Below are 23,290 nucleotides of genomic sequence, written 5' to 3'. Positions count from 1 at the left end.
ACCTTTTTTGGCTTTTTGGAGGGCAATTGGGGTCAAGTGACTCGCCCAAAGTCACATAGCTAGTTTTTGTGTTGTGTCTGAGGTCCGATTTGAACTCAGGTCCTCCTGATTCCAGGGCCGGTGCTCTATTCACTGCGCCACTTAGCAGCCCCAGATATTCATACTTTAATATGCCAAAGACCAGCCCAAGGAAAATAGTTTTGGATCTATGTGTAACAAAGATTACTGATTTTTTTCACTTGCTCTCAAGGGGATTAACTTTAATGGAAAAAATACCCAAGAAATCTGTTTTATTAACAGATTAAAAATATATAACAAAGGAAGAGAATAGACAATGTTTCTGCAGTCTCTTTTAAATATCTTTGTGCCTTTTCTTCACTTCTCCTTACACTTTTACTTAAGAGAAAAGTGTAGTCACTAAAAATACTGTAAATTCAAAGCTATTTTTTAAAATTGGAAATACTATATGCCAGTTGGCTTAATTCGTGTACTTCAGCTGGGAATATCATCCAGTTTAGTGTAAGGAAAGGCTTTAGGAGGCCTGAAAATAAAAGGTGCTATCTAAATAGAAAATTGATAATACACTGAATTCTTTTAAAAACAGCTTTCCTGTGAAATTGAAGGTCAGTAAAGCTGGACCAAATCTTATTGTTCCATAGCAATGAGCCTTGTGGTCTGACAGCCATATCTCTGGTGCCCAGTACAGAATAGGTACTCAAGCCTTTGACAGACAAAAAGTACAGGACTTGGAATCAAGAAATCTGGGTCCTGGCCTCACTTAGGTCTTCCTCAGGGTCGTTAAGTTCCAGAAATTTCTTCCCCACTCTGGGCCTCAGTTTATTCATTTGTAAATGAGGGTGGAGTTGGGTGGTCTCCAAGCATACTTGTGTTGCTTAGGCAATTGATACTACAAGACTGGTACAACTTTAGTGGCTTATCAGTCTAATAAATGACAAAACCTTAAGTGCTTACCCTGTATTAGGCATTATGCTGGATACTGGGAATATGAATGAAATAAAATAATCCCTACTGGAAAGTTGGAGTTTACATTTTCATGGAAGAGACAACAAATACAGTTGAGTGCACATAAAATAAATATGAAAATACAAAAAAGTGGTTATATAAAAGGTTGTTTGGAAGGGGAGGCACTAGCAGTTGAGTGTTAGAAGTTTCATGTAGAAGGTGGTTCTTGAGCTATCTTGAAGGAAAGTGACATAGAAGGGAAATAGACATAGAGATGGGAGATGGAGCATGGTAAAAACAAAGTAGCTGAATGGCCAAGGGTGGGAAGGGGAGAGTAATGTACAATTGACCTGGAAAACTTGTTTGGAGAAAGGTTGCCAAGGGCTTTTAAATGATTTAAAGGTGAGTGATTAAGTCAGATCCAGACTTAAAAGAAAATCCCTTGGTCCTGCTGAGAGACAATAGGAATTCTTGAGTTGGTTGTGTAGGGGAGGGCCAAATCACTTTGGCCTTTTTTGTGTGGGATGGATTGGAGAGATAGGAGGGTGGGAAGCCAGTTAAGGTGTTGCCATTGTTTCTGCAAGGGGTGATGAGGGCCTTAACTAAGAGGGTAGCTGAGTGAATGGTTCAGTTCAAGAAATGCTATAACAGTAGAAATGGCAGGTTTGGCAACTGATTGGTTGAGAGTGAAGATTTAAGGACAGTACTGAGGTTATGAACCATGAAGGCAGGAAGGATGGGTCCTTCCACAGAAATAGTGACTCATGGAAGAGAGGAGGGTTGAAGTGGAAGAAATGAGTTCAGTGTTAAGATTTGTTGAATTTGATATATCCAGTTTGAAGCTGGTGATCAGTATTAGGGGAGAAACTGAGGCTAGAATCATATGGAGTCATGTATAAAGATAGTTTAAATACATAATGGGAAGAGCAAGTGCATGGGTTCCTAGGAGAGAGATTAGGGGAACATTCGAAGTTAGGGAGATGAGGATGAATGAGCTAATAAAGAAGAAAGATAATGAAAAACCCAGAGAGGAGAGGGGGGTGCTCAAATGTGTCTAATGCAGATTTCATATAAGAGAGAGTTGATGACTTGGAGAGTGCAGATTTAGTTAACTGATGAGCCTGGGAGATAGATGCTATGTTTACAGTTGGGGAAATTAAGGCAGACAACTTAAGTGACAGTGACTTGGTCTGGCTAATGTCTGAGGTTGGATTTGAACTTGGGTCTTCCATACTCTAAGCCACTTTGCCAACTGGCTGTCTCAGAGATTGAGGAATGAGAGAAGAGAAAGTGAATGCAATTAACAAATGTAGATAACTTTTTCTAGGAATTTGGCTTGAAGAGAAGCAGGGGGTGAAAAGATCTAGGACTAGAACTAGAGAGCATAGTGGGACCTAGGGAAGGTTTTATTAATTTTTGTGAATGGGAGAGACTGGGGCATACTTGAAAGCACCAGTAGCTAGGGAAGTCTGGAGATGTCTGTGGGGAGATTCATCAGAGGGACTCAAACTTCTTGGAGAGGACAGTAGGCTACGAGGCTAAGCACACATGAAGAGAGGCTGGCCTTGGCAAGGAGATTTTTGTCAGAGGTTGGGGGCCAGTAGGAGATAAATTCCAGGTGAGAAGAGAGTTCACAAGTTCTTATTTTTCTCGGGAAAGAAGCAAGATCCTCATCTGGGAAGGGAGTTGAGAGAAGAGAATTTGTAAATAGCTTCAGTAGGGAGATAGGAATCAATTAGAATTCAGAAGCAGCGTAATTGAAAAGAAACTGAGGCAGAGTGGTGAGTAGAAAACCAGTAGCATTGGGAAACTGAGCAATTGGATTCTGAGCTCATTCCTGACACTTAATACTTGTATGACCTTGGGGAAAGTCATAACCACTGGGCCTTTGTTGGGCCTCAGTTTCCTTATTATGACCTGGGCCTTAAGTCTCACCCCACTAGGGGAGCTCTCGGCCACCCCGTATTTTCCAATGTGTCCAGGAGGTCTTTTCTTCCCTCTTTCATTCCCCGCTTTCCTGGTCAGGTGCTAAGGCCTCAGCATGCAAATTGGAGAGGTCTCCAACATAGCTACCATCTCCCCAAGCCCAGCCTGCTGTTGTGCTGGGCATCACGTACTCATTTCCCAGCCTGATTGCAAGGGCGGGGGCTCTACTGAGAGAATTGAGTGACATCTGCCACATCCATTCTTTGCGCCTCCGGCTTGCCTTGCAGCCAATAGTGATTCAATTTAGTGCAGCCGGTAGGCGGGCCCTAAGGCACCGTTGTCAATCTTAGGCTGTTTAGCCATTGGGTTGGTCGAGAGTGACTGAATGGTGTTCGTGGAGTCCAATGGGAGTGTGGCCGGGCAGCTGGCACGTGGGAGGGCCGGGAGTCCTGCGAGCTAGTCCAATGAGGAGGCGCGGCCTCCCTGGAGGCCCGACCAATCCGTGCCCGAAATCCCTCCTTGCCCACCTCTTCTCTGGCCAAGGGGCAGGGCCTTGCCTTGTTGATCGGCGGAGCGGAGGGGGAGGGGCGGAGCTGTCAGCCGTGGCCAATGGGCGGGCGGGTGTGGGTGCTGGGGCCAATGGCGGCCGGGGCGGTGCGGGCCCATCGCGGATAGAGCTTCTGCTGCGGTGGGGTCGAGTGCTGGCCGAGCGAGCGAAGGGGCCCGGCCCGAGCTAAGGAGCCAGAGGCGGCTGGCCCAGCTACCCCGCGACGGACTGACGGAGCTGACGCGCCGGGCGGCGGCCATCAGGTGAGGCCGAGGTTGCCTTCCCCTCGGCGGAGGGAGGCCCAAGCTGGAGTCTTCCCCCAATCCCCCCGCCCCGTTCACTCCGGGCCGCGGCCGCCCCCTCACACCCCCGGGAAGGCAACGCGAGGCGGTGGGCGTGCGGGGCCGAGCCAAGCCGGTCCAGAAAGGGCGAGCGCGATGGCGTGCCCGGCGAGGACATAGAGAGCTCGGCGGGGCCGCAGGCCTGCGCCCTGCTGGGGTCGGGGAGCAAGCTCCGCCACCCCAGTGCGTCCCGGGCCCGGCCTTGCTCCTCTCCCCTCCTCCATCGCGGCTTCTCCGCCGCCGCCCTCCCCCGCTCATTGTCTCCAGCGCCCCGCCTGGCCGCTCGGGTCCCCGCGCCGGGGCCGGGGCCGGGGCTGGGGCCTGGGGGTGGGGGCGGGGGCGGTGTCCCCGTTCAGGCCCCGGCCGGCCGGGCCAGTGAGGGGCGGTTAGATGCGTTAACTGCCCCGGCCTATGGGGGGCTCCCCCTTCCCTCCCCTTCCCCTTCCCCTCCCCCTCCTTCTTTCTCCTGATGCCTAACCCGTCTTCTCGGAGCCGGGAAATAGTGTTTCCCAGGCTACCCCGCCGCCCTCAGGCTCCGCGGCAGCCCTCGGCCCCGACGCCGCGCCGGCAGGTCGCCCTCTCCGCCCGGGGGAGTGGGGGAACGTGCTCCGCTCGGAGGTTCGGGAGCCTGGTCGGCGGCGCCCGCCGACTGTCACCCGGCCGTCGCCGGTCCGGTCCGGCCCGGCCCGAGCTGGAGGGGGAGGAGGAGGGGCTGGGACACAATGGGGGCCGCGGTGTCCGCGGAGGGGGGAGGGCGTCGCGCGTGGCCGGTGCGTTCTCTTTCTTTCCACTAAGCCCAGTGGGGAGGGGGCGGGGAGAAGGGAGTTGGGGCTCCGGGGGCCGAATTGTGCCTTTGCCCGGGGTCGTTTTTTGTTTCTTCAGGGTTGAAATAAAGCGTTTGTTTTGAGAAGAGGGTGGCAGCCCGGCACAAAAGACTCCTTCGGTGACAATTGTGGGTGGTTCCTACACACCCTTGCAAATGAGGTGTTAATGAATTTTTTGAAAAGCCCCGTAACATTTAGAGAAGTAGGGCCTGACCCAAAAACAGCCCCAAAAACTTCCCCCCAACGGGGAAGAGGGTGTCGCTTATGTCTGCGACCAAACTGGGGTTACAGAAGTTGAGTCCCTGTAAGTGTGGGTGGGAAGGGCTGATTCCGAATACACACAATCTAGTCCTATTGCTTTTCGAATGTCGACGGATTAGGAAAAGGCTGTAGAATTGACACATTCTTAAAATACTTCCAATCTGGTGGAGTAGTTTCGGACTATTGGTCTCTGGGATATCCGCGACACAGCTCCGGATGGGATAGACCGAGAAGGTTAGCCAGGTTTCTGGCAGGGTGGAAATTTCTGTGATCCTAAATTGGAGAACTGGGCTGGTGGTTTAAAAATGGTAGTTGGGTTTGAGAATCTCAGCATTCGGGCTAAACCTTCTAGCCTGAGATAAGTAAGCCCCGAAGTTGAGTCAGTCCTCTGTACTTGTGATAATCGATTTGAGTTGTTTTTCGGAGAGTCCTACTATGAGATTACACGAGGTATATGAATTTTTCTTCCACATTTTTTTTTTTTTGTTTATTGAAAGTGAACTAGGTAATACTAGACTTAACCAAGGGCATCCTGCCAGACGGGTGTAAGGCAATGGACACAAACTAAAAAAATTGGAAATTTTGAAACTCCCTTGAATGTTCATTGAGTCAAAAGGTAAAATTACCTTGTCAGGTTTAAATTTTTTTGTAATACGGTTATATTGAGTAGATGTGCTGCTTATGTTATTTAAAGATTCAGAAAGGTCCAGTGTAAATCTGTAGTCAAGAGGTCCTGGGTTTTGTTGCTCACTCTTCAGCAGACCCGGGAAAAAGTCATTCACTTCTTTGGGTTTGTTTCCACATCTATAAAATGAAATTTCTAAGGTCCTTGAATTCTCCATATCTATGATTCTGATTGGTCAGGATTAATTTATACATATAAGGTTAGCAAATCTCTTATGGATATTACCTTATTTCAGTCTCAATAATCCTGTGAGGCAGCTATAGGTATTTTCTATCCCCTTTTTACAAATAAAGAAACTGAGAAGTAGTGTTCTCTGGTTTCATGAGGAAAAATCATAGTTTTGCTATGCCTTGGATCATATCTTAGTGAGTTACTGGAACTGAAAAATTTATTAGATTGTGATGATTTTTGTGATACTGACTTTGAATTTACCTGATTCTCAGACTATGTAGAGTTGCACAAGCCTTTTTAGCTTTTTTAGGACCTGTTAGATCTTGTGTTCTGAATACCTAGAACATGGGTATATATACAATATACATATGTGTATATGTATGTATGTACATGTCACAATGAAAGGAGAAATTTAGTAAAAGCTACATTAAAAAAAGTCAGCCAAAGGAGGATTCTTACTTTAAACAATTGAATATTTGCCAAGATCGGTAAAGAAATCTTACAGGTTGAAAGGGAAAAAATTGAATAAAAGGAATGACTGTAAAGATCTTAGGAGTTTTCGCCTTTTTTATTCCTCTTTGGCAGTCTGGGGAAACCAGTCCCTTTGTAGGATAATGTTTTTTACTGCAGAATATAAAATACATAAAGGAAGCCAATTACATTAAAATAGTTATTAAAATAATTTGAAAAACAAGTTTATGGATCCCAGTTTAAGAACTCCTGTATTAACCTGTTATCCAGTTATGTAGGTTTAGGGGATTATACTTCTTTGTTATAAAGGTTATAATTATTCCATCTTTTTTTTTTTGGGGGGGGGGAGGGAGGGCAGTTGGGGTTAAGTGATTTGCTCAAGATCACAAGGCAAGTAAGTATTAAGTGTCTGAGGTCACATTTGAGCTCAGGTCTTCCTGACTCCATAGCTGGTACTCCTGTATTAACCTGTTATCCAGTTATGTAGGTTTAGAGGAGTATACTTTGTTATAAAGGTTATAATTATTCCATCTTTTTTTTTTTTGAGGGGGGAAGACAGGGCAATTGGGGTTAAGTGACTTGCTCAAGATCACAAGGCTAGTAAGTGTTAAGTGTCTGAGGTCACATTTGAGCTCAGGTCCTCCTGACTCCATGGCTGGTACTCTATTCACTGTGCCACTTTGCCACCCCTAAATGTTCCATCTTTAGAAAATAGGAATTTGGGCAACCTGACTATGTTTAAGCCAGCAGAAACCAAGCCTACTTTTTTCACAATGGAGTATGTACCGTTAATTTCATTTATATTTTGGCTTCATTTCTTTGAGAAAAACCTGGCCTTTTGGATTTGTACCACCAAGTTCAGGGAGGTGCCACTCTAATGAAGTTGTGGTTGGTTGCTGAAGTTGATAGCTGCCCCTGTCTACTTATAGTAGGGCTTCTTAGGACTATCCTGCGCAACACTTTGAGATCACTACTGTAAGCCTAGTCCTCCTCCCCAATTCTTTATTTTACACTAGACTTATCAATGGCTGCATGTTGACTGTAACTCTTAGCTTTTTTCTTTACTAATAGACAAAATAATAGGCATGTAATAGAAAAATGGGCATATGTATAGCCATAGCTGGTTCTCATCTCTACTCACTGTTTTAAGGGGTTGCTGAAATCAGTAACACTGTTTTTTAACTTGGTCAGAATTGTATAATTCAGTGCTTAAGTATCTGCAAACCTGCTTTTGTTAATCTCTCTCTACCTCTGCCCACACCTTTTAGTAGAGCTGCTTCCAGGTAACCAAGTAGATCTGACACAGCCTACTTTATATGGAGTGGTTGATGAATAAGCAGAAAGGTCTGGATAATGGACAAAAGAAATGTTTCTTTTATAAATTACTTGCTAGTTAAACAGCCTAGTTTTTTGTTATGGTAGGTGCTGTTTATGTTCAGTAGCAAAGGTAGCAACTCAGAACCCTTTTCTTAATTCTTTAACTCTTCATCATTTAATGCTTTTGACTCCCCTATTTCCTGATCTCTTTCCTTGGCTTCTTTTAACACTTACCTTCCATGGTTCTTCTCCTCTCACCACACTATCAGACTCTTTTAAATTTCTTTCTCCTTTCCCGACATCATTCATATACAGTTCCTTGTGTGATCTCTATATTCTTTATACCTCTTCATGTTCTTCCTTAGGGGCACCTATGGCCCCTTGGCTTCCACTCTCATTTCTATTTGAATGACTTCCAACTGTGTGCTGTACACCAGAAGTGTCATATACCTTGCCTACAACACTTAGAACAAGATTAAAATGTAATTAGGAAATATTTGACAAAAATAAATAAAAATACAATAAAACATAGATAAAATTACATTTTTAAACTGTCAATATTTGACCTGCATAGATCTTTAGGTAGTTTAGTGGCCCCCATTTCTTTTAAGAGTTTGGCGTTGTTGTATTCTATGTTTCCACTTGCCTAACCAGACTGTTCCTCTGGAATATTCTGCCTGCCCCCCTCCCCCCCCAATCTGCATATCTAGTATATCATCTCAAAAACCTTCCCTTCCTTCTTGTCTCTTCTCATCGTTCTCCAGGTTAAACTCCTTTACTGTCTTTAATTGTTGTTTGGGTTAAAAGTACTCTTTGGGTCTTCTCTTCCCTTTATTCCCTAGATTATCCTGGGGTCCCTGGAAGTCTCTTAATCAAGGGGTCTGTGACATTGGATGGGAAAAAAATTACATCTTTGTTTCAATATAACTGACTTCCTTTGTAATTCTATGTAATTTGTTTTAATGCATTTAAAAATATTCTGAGAAGGGGTCCATAGGCTTCACCAGACTCCCAGAGGGGGCCTTGATTTACCTCCCAAAAGTTTTAAGATGCCATAGATTTGTCATCAAGTCCAGTTATTTCTTCCTTAGAATATTATCCTTGTTCTTGTGGAATGTCTTGAAAATCACAGAATCCCATCCTTAGAAAGGATCTAAAAATTCACCTAATTTAATTCTTCATAGGAATCTTCTCTTTACCTCATTTCTAACAAGTGGTCTTCCAGTTTCCATTTCTCTTTTTTACCTATTGAATCTGATAACAGCTGTTATTAGTTGACATCCTTGACTTGACATCCCCCTCCACCCCCCCAACTAAACATTCCTGGTTTTTCCTATGGAACAATTTCAAGTACTTTATACCAATTTTGGTTGATGCCCTTTGGACAGATATGGTTTTATTAGGGCAGAGAACAATTGAGACTAACCTGTTCTGGGAACTAGGATTACAAGGTTTAGAGCTGGAAGGCACCTTAGAAGCCATCTAGTCCATTCCCCTCATTCTACAGATCAGGAGGAAACTAAGGCCCAGACGGTTATAACCAGTGACATACACATTTTACTTATTTTGACTTTTTACTGGAACCCGTTGAACCTTATATGAGGACTGTGTTCTGGAAATGTATCACCATCTTGTACTTCAAATGAACAAATCTGAAATATTTTATTAAAAATGCCTACTATGTATAAAGCAATTTGCCAGGCATTGGGGGAAGGTCCAAAGTTTATATAAAGTCCTCAAGAATTTATAGCCTGTCAATCTATAAGCATTTATTAAGCACTTATAAGCAACAACACAGGTGTTTCTAATGCAGAATAAAGTTTTAGAGAGTTCATTATCATCTGTGGAGATCAGAGAAAGCTCCTTGAAGGAAGCTGTTAATTTTGTTTGAACTTAAAAATATGGATAATATTTCAACAGGTGAAGGTGGGGAAAGTCAACATTTCAAGCATAAGAAATAACCTGAATAGACAGGAAGTTTGAGATTCCAGTGTATTTGAGGGTCAAAAGATTGTCCATTTTGAATGGACCCTGTTATACTTGGGGATAAGACTGAAAAAAAGGTAGTGTGGTAAAAATACTGATCTGTATATTAGACAAGGAATTTGAATGTTATTATAGCCAATGGGGTCACAGGTTCATAGGTTTCAAGTTGAAAAGGACCTTAGAGAAAATAGACTTTTCTCTCTCCTCTTTCCCAGATTAAGTGACTAGGGAGCCATTGAAGATTTTTGAGCATGGAGTGAATGTCAGCTTAGGTGGTGTGCATAAGAAAGATTATTCCATTAACCTTATGAAGGATCAGCTCACATCTTGCTTAATGCAAGAGGCCTTTTCAGGTTATGGCCCCCTTTCTGTCTGGGATTATTACCACCCCCCCATTATACTTTGTGGATATGTCTTATGTGTATGTAGTTTGCATGTTGTCTCTTCTGTTGTAATTTTTAACTCCTTGAGGTCAGGTACTGTTTTTTACTTTTGTTTGTATCTCCATGTAGCAGGGTGGCTGGTACATAGTGTTTTTACACTTAATAAATAAATAAATAAAAATTAATAAATAAAAGTGTTTTTACACTTAATAAATGTTTATTGGAGAGAGAATCTCAGAGATTGTGTACTTTTTCATAAGAGTTAACTGTAGTAGTCTGGATTGGGGGTGGGGATAATGGTAGCCTGAATTAGAATGGTGGTTGTGGGAACAGAGAGGAGAGAGTGTGTATAAGGGATGTTATAGAAACAGAATGAACAGATCCTGGTAATTTCTCTTTCCTTTATCTATTGAGTGAAATTAGATAACCCTGAGATTACAGAGAGAATGATAGTGCCAGTCCTGAATGAATTAAACATTTATACATAAATAGGAGTAAGTAGGAGAAGAAAATAAAGTCAGTATTCTTAGCAGGTTTAGGGGAAAATAAGCTTAGTTTAGGACATGTTGACTTTGTGTGGGACACCCAAGTAGACTTTTCCCAGAAGCAGTTGAATTTATGCAGTAGATTTAACTTTAGTAGATTAAGTATAAGTATGGGAAATTAAGTTCATCCCTATTTACTTTCACCTTATTGGATTTGGTTCTTTGTTTGGTCTTCTTTGATCTTTTGAGGCCAATTAATTGTGAGGATCAAATAAAATAATGTATGTAAAAATATTTGTAAACCTTAAAAATGTTGTATAAATGTGTTCATATTACTAGTGGTAGTAGTATTGACATGACCCAATATATTCTCTATCCTTTCAGCATCATGTAGGATTACCAATATTAAAACTAAAAGTGTTTCATTAAGAAACACTCTTGCCTTTTTTGAAATTGCAAGTTCACCAAATATTAACTATATTGATAACTTTTGCTTCATATCATCAGGAAACTATTCTCATCTATGTCTTGTTTAAAGTTTGAAAATTAATGCTTTAAAATGTCTCTTCACCCAAATAATTGATTTAAAAAAATGTCCAATAGAACAGGACCTAGGACAGATCCTCCTACGGGTTCACAAAAGACATCTAGGTTGATATTGACATATTAACCCCTACTCTTTGGGTTTAATGATTCATCCACTTAAATTGTATTGTCTTCTAGTCTGTGTCTTTCCATTGTATCCACATGTCATACTACAAATGACTTTGTCAGATGCTACTTAGTATCAGTGGCCTTTTGGATATCATGGTATAGTAGAAAGAGAAGTTTATGTAGATGCAGAAAAACTTGTGTTCAAATTTTCCTTTTGATACATAGCTTTATGATATGGACAGATCACTTAACCTTGCTGAGTCTGTCCCTTGTGTAAAATGAGAGTAATTATGAATAGAATCTACTTGAGTTGTTGGGATTCAAATGTGGTAACATATGTAAAATTTTGTAAATCTTAAATTGATACATGAATGTTGTTTTGACCTCCTTGCACTTCACTTCATTTATAAAATGAGGGGGTCAGAAGAGATGATTTCTTTAAAAAAAAATTTTTTAACCATCAAAACCCCATCTTCCCTCCCTCCTAATTCTCCCCTCTAATTTAGAAAGAAAGAAAAACTGACTCTCAATTACAAACATGTATAATTAAAGCAAAACAAATGGTCACATTAGCTATGTAAAAAAAGTCTCATTTTGAACTTTTGAATCTTTTACTTTATCAGAAGGTAGGTAGCATATTTCATTTGGAATTCTCGTTTCACTGGAATGGAAGTCATCATACTGGTTCAGAATGTTTTAGTCTTTCAAAGGTTTTTTTAACTTTGCAGTATTGTTGTATTTATATAAATAATTCTTCTGTTCTTACTTTATGTTGGTTCATACAGTCTTCCTAGTTTTCTCTGAAACCACCTTCTCTTCATTTTCTCTTAAAACATAATAGTATCCTGGCACACATTCCATAACTTGTTCAACAATTGATAGGTACTCCCTTAGTTTCCAATTCTTTGCCACCACAAAAAGAACAATAAATATTTTTGTAAATCCTTATAGCTTGTTTTACTTTGTGACTAACTTGTCCATTAACCTATCCTCCCTCTCTTTTCTTCCCATTCCCTTCTATTTTCCTGTTTGGTGAAATGAACTTCTGGAGGCACTTTTGTTTGTTTTCTTCTCTTCTTTGACTAATTCAGATGAGAATAAGTTCAAGTTATCAGCTGTTCCCCCAGTTCCTTCTACTTTACTCTGTAGACTTCTATGAGCACATGCCAGTTATGTAAAGTAATTTCCCAGAACTTTCCTCTCCCTTTTCCCCCCAATATATTCCTCTTCTACTCTCTTTCCGTTCTTTTAAAAAAGATTGTTGACATAACAAAACTCCCAGGTTTTCTGTCTGAATAGATTTCCTCTATGACCCCTGATGATAAGGTTCAGAGATACACATGTATCGTCTTCCCTTAGTAGAAGCAATTTATCCTTGTTTTAGTCCCACATGATTATTTGTTCATGTTTACCTTTTAATGTTTCTTTTGGCTCTTGGGTTGGCACTTCAAAATTTCTTGGTAGCTTTGGTCTTTTCATCAGGAGTACTTGGAAAACGTTCATAAAAGTTCATTGCTCCTCCTCCTCTCCCCTCAATACATTGTATTGCTGGGTAAATTATTCTTGGTTGCATGCCTTATATCTTTTGCCTACTTGAGTATTATATATTATATTCAAAGTCTCAGCACCTTTATAGTGGTAGCTGCTAAACCATGTGTGATTCCAACTGTGGCTTTTTGGTGTTTGAATTCTTTCTTCTTGGCTGTTTTCAGTAATTTTTCTTTGACCTGAAAGTTCTAGATTTTGGCTAGAATACTCCTGGGAGTTTTTATTTTGAAGTTTCTGGTAGTGACCAGTAGATTCTTTTTCCACTTTGCCCTCTGATTCTAAGGGGTCTGAGAAGTTTTAAGATTTCTTAAAATATTTCTAGGTCCTTTTTTTGGTCATGACTTTCAGGTAGTCCAATGAGTCTTACATTTTAATTTTCTCAATCTGTATTTTAGTTCTCTTGTTTTTGCAATGAAGTACATTCAATTTTCTAATATTTTCAGTCTTTTGACTTCATTTTGATTCTTCTTGTCTCATGAGGTCCTCTGCTTCTATTTGGTCCATTTGAATTTTCAGGGAGTTTGTTCCTTGGGCAAGATTTTGTACCTTTTGTGCTTAGTTGTTAATTCTCTTCCTGATTCTTCCACAGTTTTCATTTGTTTTACTTTTTCCTCTCTCTAATGCTCATTTCATTTGTAAAAACATTTAAAACTTGAAACAAGAATTTTAAAAATTTCTTACAGGAATTCTAGTCAGCTTCAGCCTGTATTTTTCTTTGAGGCTTTGCTTGTTTATGTTTTAAGAGTCATTCTGTTTTTCTAGGTTTGTTTCTTTAGAACTTCTCTCAATGTAATAGATTTTTATTGTGATGTTCTTTTTTTGTTTACTAATTCTTCCAACCTACTTCCTGACAGGATTTTGTTAGGACCAGACAGTTCTTTTCTAGAGGGAATATCTGGGCTAGTCCTCCTGCTGCTTCCTTGAGATAATGATTTTTGTGTTATTCCAGGTTCTCCGGACAGCTTAGACTGGGGACCTGCAAGTTTTCAGTACTCCCAAATTGATCTGATTCAGGGCAAGTTTGATCCCTACACCTACTCCCTTTCCCCCACCAACTCCCTCACCTCTGCAAGTATTTGACCTGGGTTTGAGTCAGAACAACAGACCTGTGAGTTTGCCACCTTTGGAATCAAAATAGACTCAGCCACTATTGGGCAGGTAGAAGGTTCTTCTGGTTCAGAGTCACTTAACTCTAGACTCTTCTTTGGCTTAGGATTCCTGCCCTGGTTATTCCTTTGCAGGCTTTAGATAGAACTGGGAGTTGAAATTGAGACTCCATATGAGGGTCTTATAGTCACACAGCTGCTGCTCGATTACAAACCTGCATCTTGTTCAGTACACAGTCTAGGGACCACAATTGCTCCTCAGTCCACCCTGGATCTGTGACTCATAACTAGGGAGTGAGTGCTTGACAGAGCTGCCAGTTGATACCAGTTGTGCACTCTGCCCAAGATTGTAGTGCCCTAGTTTGGACCTGGGACCTCTTCTTACCCTGGTGCATGGTCCTTTTTCAGTTTTTTTGTACGAGCTCCTAGCCGGACTCTGTCCCCAAAGTCCACAGACCTCTTGGGCCTGTCTCCCTATGCTGCCCTGGGTTAGAAAAATGACTCATGGTTTTTTCTTGGATTTTCCCATCAGGATTCAGTCTGGTGTGATTTTTAGATTTGTTTGTGTTTTTTTTTTTTTTTTGAGCAGAGCTTGTATTTCTCTTTGCTATTCTGTTATCTTCTCTTTATCTCAGAGCAGATTCTAAGTTCTCTTCAAAGTAGGAATCTTAGGATTATAAATATTTTGGTGAAACTTATTTATGCTGTGTTAGTCTCATCTTCCTGATCTATCTGGAAACCTTTCAAAAACAAAAATGAAGTTAGGGTGGCATGTTCTACTCTTAATGAACACTTCTTGGCTTGTATTAGTCACTGCTTCCCTCTAAGTGCCCACAAACTATAAATATATAAAATTTTGTCAGAGATGCAAGACAAATTCACTGTCTTTTGTTTTGAAGACTTTACTTCATCCCCCCCCCCTTTTTTCCTTTTTGGAGGGGGGAAGGTAGGGCAATTGGGGTTAAGCGACCTGCCCAAGGTCACATAGCTATTTTTTTTTGTGTTAAGTGTCTGAGGCTGGATTCAAACTCAGGTCCTCCTGACCTTGGGGCCAGTGCTCTATTCACTGTGCCACCTAGCCACTCCTTCATTCCCCTTTTAAAAATCATTACAACATCCACATCTGGCCCTGTAGTATATTTCTCTTAGCCACAGTTTTCAAAAGATTATCAACAGAAGCTTTAGTAATGCTGGACATTGGTTTTTCTCATTTGTAAAATGAGGGAGTTGGATGACTTCTGAGGTCCTTTTCAGCTCCAAATCTATGATCCTAAGCACATCTTCAAGTCCTTTAATTACTCTTGGATTTAATTTCAGTGTACTTGTTGACTAGGTGCTCTGTTCTGCTTATGTAACACAGAGTTCAGTTCCCTATTAACCATTTTTGTTGATTGTTGAAGATCATTCTCCTGCCTGTAAAAGAGAGAATGAAAATTATCTAAAGCAAGGGATTCTTAACATTTTTGGTATCATAGAACCTTTTGGCAGCCTAATGAATCCTATGGATCCCTTCTTAGAATAATGTTTTTCAATGCATAAAATAAATACATGTTACAAAAAGAAACCAAAGGTTATTAAAACTAAGAATGGAATTTTTTTTTCTCATCCAAGTTCCCAGACTTCTGGAATCTATCCACTGGACCTTTAGGTTAAGAACCCTTCATCTAAAAGGTCTTAGATTTGATTTACTCTTGGACTTGGATAGTATGCTTAAAAATGTACAGCTAATACAAAGCTAGGGGGGAAAAGGTAACATGGTAGATAAAAGAATTGGGATTCAAAAAAAGCCCAGTAGGCTAGGAAGTTGGGCCAACTCTAACAATAATGAAATTAAATAGAGATCAAATATAAAGCCTTGCCTTTGGGTTCAAGAAAATCCCTTCACAGATACAAAAGGGGAGAGGTGTTAATTTGAAAAATGTGTAAGGAATTTGAGTGATTTGATCAAATTTCAATCAAATTGAGTGCAAGTTGAGTATTATTCATCATTGTGATATAACAATGACAAAAAGAAAGTTAACCTACTCTTCATTTAATCAAAAGGGGCACAGGACACTGGGAGATGATAGTATTATTGTTTGCCTTGGTCAGACCACATCTGTAATACTGTCTTCTGGGAGTCATGTATTTCCAAAGATACTACTGACAAACTGGAGAATAAATAAGGATGGTGAAGTGCTTCAAGATCACAAAGTGATTCATTTGCCTACCTATAGCCATCCTTGAAGCTTCCAGATTGATACTGACAATATAATTTCCCTGCTTAAGAAGCTTCAGTTGACTTTGTTGAATTTAGGGCAAAATATCAACTAATTTCTTTCCCAGTCTAACTCTGGGGTTGATTTTTCCATATTGTCTCCACTCCCCATTCCCATTGTTTTTTCTTCTTATTCAGTTGAATTGACTAACTAGATGATTTCTGTATCTGACAGTCTATATCCTTCTTCCATACCTTTGCTCAGACAGTCTCATGCCTAGAGTACTCTTCCTCCTCAACTTCTACATCTTGAAATCCCTAAATCCTTTCAGGGCATTGCCTGGTATCATATCCTACAAGAAGCCTTTCCTTGTTTGCCTAGCTATTAGTGTTCTTCCTGTGTTAGGGCAAGGATTATTTCATTTTTATCTTTGTATCCCTAGTGCCTGGCACATAGTAGATGGTTAATAAATACTTGTTTTATTGAATCAATTTTTTTACTGAATTTTGAATTGATTCAGTTTATTGAATTGTTGAATTTTTTTGAATATGAGCCTTGGTTGAAGGAATTGGATGTTTACCTTGGAGAGAAGACTTAGAGGAGCCACAATAGCTAGTTTTGGACCTAATTGAAGGCCAGTATGTGGAATCCAATCAGGCTTATCCTGCTTGGCTGAGAGGTAGAACTAGGAGCAGCAGCCAGAACTTTTGGGAGGCAGATTGTGGCTTGATGTGGACAAAAACTTCATGAAGTTTGTAATTGATTATACTGAATGGATTTTCCAAGGAGATTGTGAGTGGTTTTCCCCTTACTTGAGATTTTTAGGCAAATGTTGGATGACTATTTGTTAGGTATGTTGGAGAGATGATTCTTGTTCAGGTATGTAGTGAATTAGACAGCCTCTGGAGAGCCTAACAACTCTAAAATTATCTGAGGTAAATAGTTAGGTCTTCTTCCTTTGGTCTGTTACCCGTCCTCGTCCACTGTAAGTATAGCAAACTTAGTGTTTCTCTCATTAGAATGTAGGCTTCTTTAGAGCAAGAACTAGTTCATTTTTGTTTTTGTATCTCCAGTATTTAGCACAGTGCCTCATACATTGCAAGAACTTAATAAATGCTGTTGATTGTTTTTCCAATCTTTTTTTTTTTCTTTTTTGGAGGGCAATTGGGTTGTTAAGTGACTTGCCCAAGGTCACACGGCTAGGGTTTTTTTTTTTTTGTGTGTGTGTGTGTGTGTGTTAAGTATCTGAGGCCTGATTTGAACTCAGGTTCTCCTGACTCCATGGCCGGTGCTCTATTCACTGCGCCACCTAGCCGTCCCTCCAATCTTTTTTTTTTTTTAAATTAATTTTTAGTTTTCAACATGCATTTCCACAAGATTTTGAGTTCCAAATTGTCTCCCCTTTCCCCCCCTTCCCTCCCCCACTCTGAGATGGCATGAATTCTGATTAACCTTACCCTCATTCTGCCCTCCTTTTTATCACCCCACCCTTCCCCCTTACTTTCTTGTATGGCAAGATAGATTTTTATATCCCATTTGCCTATATCTTATTTCCCAGTTGCATGTGAAAACCACTTTTAACATTTGAGTTCTAAATTCTCTCCCTTCTTTTCCTCTCCACCCACCTTCATTGAGAAGGCACGCAATTCATTATAGGGTATGCATGTGTAGTTATGCACAACACTTCATAATAGTCATGTTGTGAAAGACTAACTATATTTCCCTCCATCTTATGCCCTCACTTATTCTATTTTCTCCTATGACCCTGTCCCTTTTCAAAAGTGTTTGCTTCTGACTACCCCTTTCGCCAATCTGCCCTCCCCTCTTATCATCCCCACCCCTGTGATAGTAATGGCAATTAAAGATTCCCCTGTATTGGCTTGGTTTTCAAATTGATTGTGTTAAAACCCAGAGTTTGTTAATCCCACCTGTGGGATGGACTTGTTGATATGAAAAGAAAGTCCTGAACTGGGAGGAGCTGGTGATGTAGATTTGGAGAGACAAGAGAGAGGCCCAAGATCTTTTTGGAAGCAGCACCTCGTGGAGAGAGAGAGAGACTAAGAGAATTGCTGGCGGCTGCTTTGAATTGCCTTGGACTTTTGAGACCTGCCCCCTGAGCTGCCAAGGACTGAGGAGACATGGCTGTTTTGCTGGTACTTTGTCTGTCTGTTTTGATGTTGTTTTGCCAGATTTGTCCACTGGTGAAAGACAGTCCTTTTGTTGAAGAAGTCCTGGAACCTGGCTGTTGGCTAAGAAGCCCTGAGACTGTCCTGCAGACAGAGAGTGAATACTGTCCACTGGTGAGGGACAGTGCTGTTGTTGCAGGGGTCTGGAGACTGTCCTGCAGACAGAATGAATACTGTCCACTGGTGAAGGACAGTGCTGTTGTTGCAGGGGTCTGGGAACCTTTCTGTTGGTTCAGAAGCCCTGAAGAAGGATTTTTTTGTTGTATGTTTACAGAAATCCTGGGAGAGGGCTTTGCTAATGTTTTCAGGGGTTCTAGGACTGTTCTACAGACAGAGGATGAATTAATGAAGGGACTGGCAATGTATCTTGTGGCCTTGCTAAGCCTTGTCTCCCCAGGAACTAAGATTGCTGAGAACTTGCCTCATGTCAAGATGAAGAAAAGACCTCCATTTGGGTATTAAGTGCTGTGTTTACACTTGATGTAACTCTGGGGTAGATTCAATTGTGATCCAGGGGTGGGGAACTTTTGACCTTATTGTGCTCTGTGATTGACAAATGAAGGTACTTTACTTATGTTTGGAAACTAATCTCCATTTGAGAAGAGGGGTTTTGTGGTGGACCAAATGAAGGTATAGCCTAGGGGTGGAGAAGTATTTAGAACAGGGACTTTGTAATTGATTGAATGATTGGAAGGTCCTGGGGTGGGGTAGTACTTGGAGATTATTTAATCACGCTTAGTAAATGCTGTATTTTGAATGATGTCATGTTTTGATCTTCTCTGTTCTTGGTTTGTCACTGAATAAAATAGAGAGCACCTATGCTGGTATTCTGAACCTTGGGAAGTTGCCTTTCTTTTGGCATTACATTACAACCCCTCATTCCCTTTCTCCTATCCCCTTTCCCTTTACTTTCCTGTAGGGTAAGATACCCATTTGAGTGTGTTTGTTATTACCTCCTTAAGCCAAATCCAATGAGAGTAAGGTTCTCTCATTCCCTCTTACCTCCTCCTTCCATTGTGAAATCTTTTTCTTGCCTCTTTTATATGAGATAATTTAATTCTATCTCTCCCATTCTCCTCCCAATATATTCTTCTCTCCTTAATTTTATTTTTTAGATATCATCCCTTCATATTTAACTCAGCCTGTGCCATCTATGTATCTGTCTGTCTGTCTATCTATCTATTTCCTCCAACTACACTAATACTGAGAAAGGTCTTCCCAGTTTACAAATATCATCTTTCATAAACAGTTCAACTTTAATAAGTGCTTTATTATTTCTCTTTCCTATTTACCTTTTCATACTTCTCTTGATGCTTGTATTTGAAAATCAAATTTTCTATTCAGCTCTGGTCTTTTCATCAAGAATGCTTGAAAGTCCTCTACTTCATTGAATGTCTATTTTTTCCCCTGAAGTATTATACTCAGTTTTGCTGGGTAGGTGATTCTTGGTTTTAATCCTAGGTCCTCTGATCTCTATAATATCATATTCCAAGCCCTTTGATCCCTTTATGTAGAAGCTGCTAGATCTTGTGTTATCCTGATTGTATTTCCATCATACTCAAATTGTTTCCTTCTGGTTGCTTGCAATATTTTCTCCTTGACCTGGGAACTCTAGAATTTGGCTGCAATATTCCCAGTTTTCCTTTTGGGATCTCTTTCAATAGGTGACCGTTAGATTCTTACAATTTCTATTGTACCCTCTGGTTCTAGAATATCAGGGCAGTTTTCCTTGATAATTTCTTGAAAGATGATATGTAGGTTCTTTATTTGATCATGGCTTTCAGGTAGTCCAATAATTTTAAAATTATCTCTCCTGGATCTATTTTCTAGGTCAGTGGTTTTTCCAGTGAGCTATTTCACGTTGTCTTCTATTTTTTCCTTCTTTTGGTTCTGTTTTATAATTTCTTGATTTTTCATAACGTCCTTGATTTCCATTTTCTCCATTCTAATTTTGAAGGAATTATTTTATTCAGTGAGCTTTTGGGCCTCCTTTTCCATTTGGCCAATTTGTTTTTTAAGGCATTCTTCTCCTCGTTGACTTTTTGGACCTCTTTTGCCATTTGCTGCTGCTGCTGCTGTTGCTGCCGCCCAGCCACCACCACACCACCACCTACCTTGCCAGACCCACACTCCTCTTCCACTCAGGTCCCACAGAGTTTTCCCACTGACCTTCTGTGCTATCTGTCAGTGGCAAATGTGGGTTGAGAAGTCTGGAAACTTCCACAGCTGTCAGTGATTCAGTCCCCAGAGGCCTGCTCTGGCCCTGTCTATGCTGCTCCTAGCCCAGTGTGATATGCCTTTCCTGTCGACTTTCCAGCTTGTCTTGGGCTGGAGACTTGTTTCACTCTTGTCATTTTGTTCTATAGCTCTAGAATTTGTTTAGAGTCCTTTTTTCCAGATATTTGGAGAAGTTTGGGGGAGAACTCAAGTAAGTCCCCTGCCATCTTCTCAGTCTCCTGATGAATTGTCAGGTTCCCCATAGGTTATGGCCTCTAGGGTAGTTTTTTTTTTTTTTGCCTTTTCGAGGGCTATTGGGGTTAAGTAACTTGCCCAAGGTTACACAGCTAGTGTTTTTTTTGTGGGTGTTAAGTGTCTGAGGCTGGAACTGAACTGGGGTTCTCCTGACTCTGGGGCCGGTGCTGTACTCACTGCGCCACCTAGCGGCCCTACCAATGTAGTTTTTAAAAGCCCTTTTTATTGTTCTTGAAATTCATAGTTTACCTTTTCAGTCAACTTTTCCTTCTCTTCCATTGTTATGCTCCAAGTACAGACGATCATCTCCATATTCCTAGATTCTCCCTAGCACAAGGCTGTGGCCTTGACCTCAAGTGATATGTGATCAGCTTATAGGAGGATGGGATTGATGGGTTGTATTCTCACCTTTCCTCTCAAAATCCATAACACATAACCACAACAAGTTGGGCTTCAATCCAACACAATCACTTTTGCCCCAGATATTAATCTCTCAACACACCTCTCCACTGCTGGGCAAGCTTCCAACTTCCCTTCTTTAACTCTTTAAGTGTTGGCATCTCAGTATAGTTAGGTAGGATTCAGGTACCTGCAGCAGTAGCTGCACAGCAGATAGGTGTACCTTTGGTGAAAATCTCCCCCAACCCTAGGATCTCTGTCTATTGTCTACCAGTTCAATGGTGTATCATACTAAAATAGAAATGGGTCTGGGCAGCTTACTGATTTTTGTTGTTCATTTATGTTTTGACTGTGACCCATGGACTGTACTGTCTCTTGGGTTTTCTTGGCAAAGACACTGTATCGGTTTGTTATTTTCTTCTTCAAGTGGATTAAGGCAGAGGCAAGAATCACACAGTTACTAAGTGTCTGGGCCAAATTTGAACTCAGGTCTTCTTGACATTGGGCCCAGTGCTCTTATCCATTGAGTCACCTATCTGCCTTCATATTGACTTAGAAAACCAGCAAATTAGTATTATTTGTGTTTTCTGTTGTTAATTTATTTTGTTAAATTCTTCCCAGTTACATTTTAATCTGGTTCTGCCACACTTTGGAGTTCAAGTTGACCTCTCTGCCCCAGATAACCTCATAGCTTCTGCAGTTCCCTGTCTAATGGTGGGCTCTGTACCTCATAGCAGTTACTGATAAGTAAAAGAAGTCCATTTTTCATTTTAGATAGAAGGGAATGAGTTGCCTAGGAATGAAGATGTTGCAACCTGCCTCATAAATTTCATTACATTATCACCTCTCTTCTCCCCCGAAATCCTTCCTATCTCATAGGGAACTTCCCTATTTCTTTTGAAAACACCACTATACTCTTGTCATTCAAGTACATAAAACAAAGATCCTTGACTTGTCATTCTTATTCATCCAACCTAACTAGGCGTTTGGCCAAATTTTGTCATTCCGTTTTCTACTACATCTCTCACATCCCTTCTTTTCACTTACATAGCCACTACCCTAGTTAAACTCTCATTACCTCTCACCCAGTCTATTGCAATAGACTCCACCTGCTTCAGGACTCTTCCCAGTCTAATTCATCATTCACATATCTGCCAAAATGATCTTTAAACTCAGATCTGATGATGTCACCCCCTCTAATCAACAAACACCAGTGGCTTCCTTTTTGACTCTAAGATCAAGTCTAAAATTCTCCAGTTGGCATTTAAAACCCTTTACAACCTACCATTCTAACCGTTACTCCCCATCTTGTACTTTACAGTCTAGCCAAGCCAGCCTTTTGCTGTTCTTACTCACATAGAAAAGAATACGACCAAAGCATTCAAAGAGGAATGAGAAGTTAAAGTATCCCTTAAGGTATACCTATACCATCCCTTAAGTAGAAGAACAGAGAGAGGAATAAAGTTATATGGAAAACTTTCTGCTGAGTTGAAATAAGACAATTTTTTATTTTTTACATTGTGTATGGTGAAAGAAGAGAAACATAACTCCTCCCAGAAAGCTGTTATATTCGTTTACTATGATCTGTTATTTGATAGATTATTGTGAAACAGCAGTACTGCAGATATGGCGAGATTGCCCCTAATATGAGCTCTGTGCCAGTTGGGCAATTGCTTAATGTCTCTTTATCTTGGGTTCTAAAATCTATCCAGTTCATTTCTGGTATGGACTGGATAGCTTGTACCATCCTTTCTCCATCTAAATTTGTGATCTTACTGTGTATTTTTCAATAAAAGTATTTAAAAAGAAAATAATTTACCTGCTTGGCTAGTTATATCAATAAAATTAACTGAATAATTACTAACTTATTACGTTGAAGTCTGTCCTATCCACCAGGATACACACAGGGATTTTTATATTGAAATTTATTCAGTCACATTGCTTTCACCAATCTTTAGTGGGAGCAAAAAAGTTTTTTGTAGTAATAAAATATTTAAAATATTGCATACTTTTAAATTTCTGTTTTTGGTTTTATAATAGTATAATAGCACTTATATAAATAGAAAATTAAATATACATATATTGAGTGTGTGGTAGACTACTATTCTGGATTACTAGGATTGTTGATTAATTCTTAGGATTGTTGATTTAGAGATGAAAAGGACCTTTTTGTCCTTTATTATGTAGATAAGGTCATTTTGTCCTTTTGTTATATAGATAAAGGAAATTAAGGGTCTCTAAGCTCAAGTGAGTTGCTTAAAGACAAGGAAGTGTAAATAGCTCAGTCAGAATTTGAATTTGGATCTTCTGGCTCCAAATCTGTGTGTGTGTGTGTGTGTGTGTGTGTGTGTGTGTGTGTGTGTGTGT

The 23,290-nt window shown here is 40.5% G+C and overlaps 1 protein-coding gene across 8 annotated transcripts in view; it reads left to right on the top strand.

Annotated features, from left to right (window-relative positions):
• The first annotated feature begins 3,483 nt into the window (after positions 1 to 3,483).
• KDM4B (lysine demethylase 4B) overlaps positions 3,484 to 23,290 on the top strand; it is a 286,229-nt gene continuing 266,422 nt past the window's right edge. For all 8 annotated transcript variants that reach the window (XM_069086768.1, XM_069086769.1, XM_069086770.1 and 5 more), the window contains exon 1: positions 3,484 to 3,699. The gene's annotated coding sequence lies outside the window, so the exon portion shown is untranslated. The remainder of the gene's footprint in view (positions 3,700 to 23,290) is intronic.

The sequence above is a fragment of the Petaurus breviceps genome, unplaced genomic scaffold, assembly GCF_028583685.1.
Source record: "Petaurus breviceps papuanus isolate PSGF00001 unplaced genomic scaffold, PetGlider_PUasm1.0 180, whole genome shotgun sequence".
In the NCBI taxonomy this organism is placed as follows: domain Eukaryota; kingdom Metazoa; phylum Chordata; class Mammalia; order Diprotodontia; family Petauridae; genus Petaurus; species Petaurus breviceps.
The sequence above is the reverse complement of the archived record's forward strand: the minus strand, read 5'-3'. Positions and strand labels throughout refer to the sequence as shown.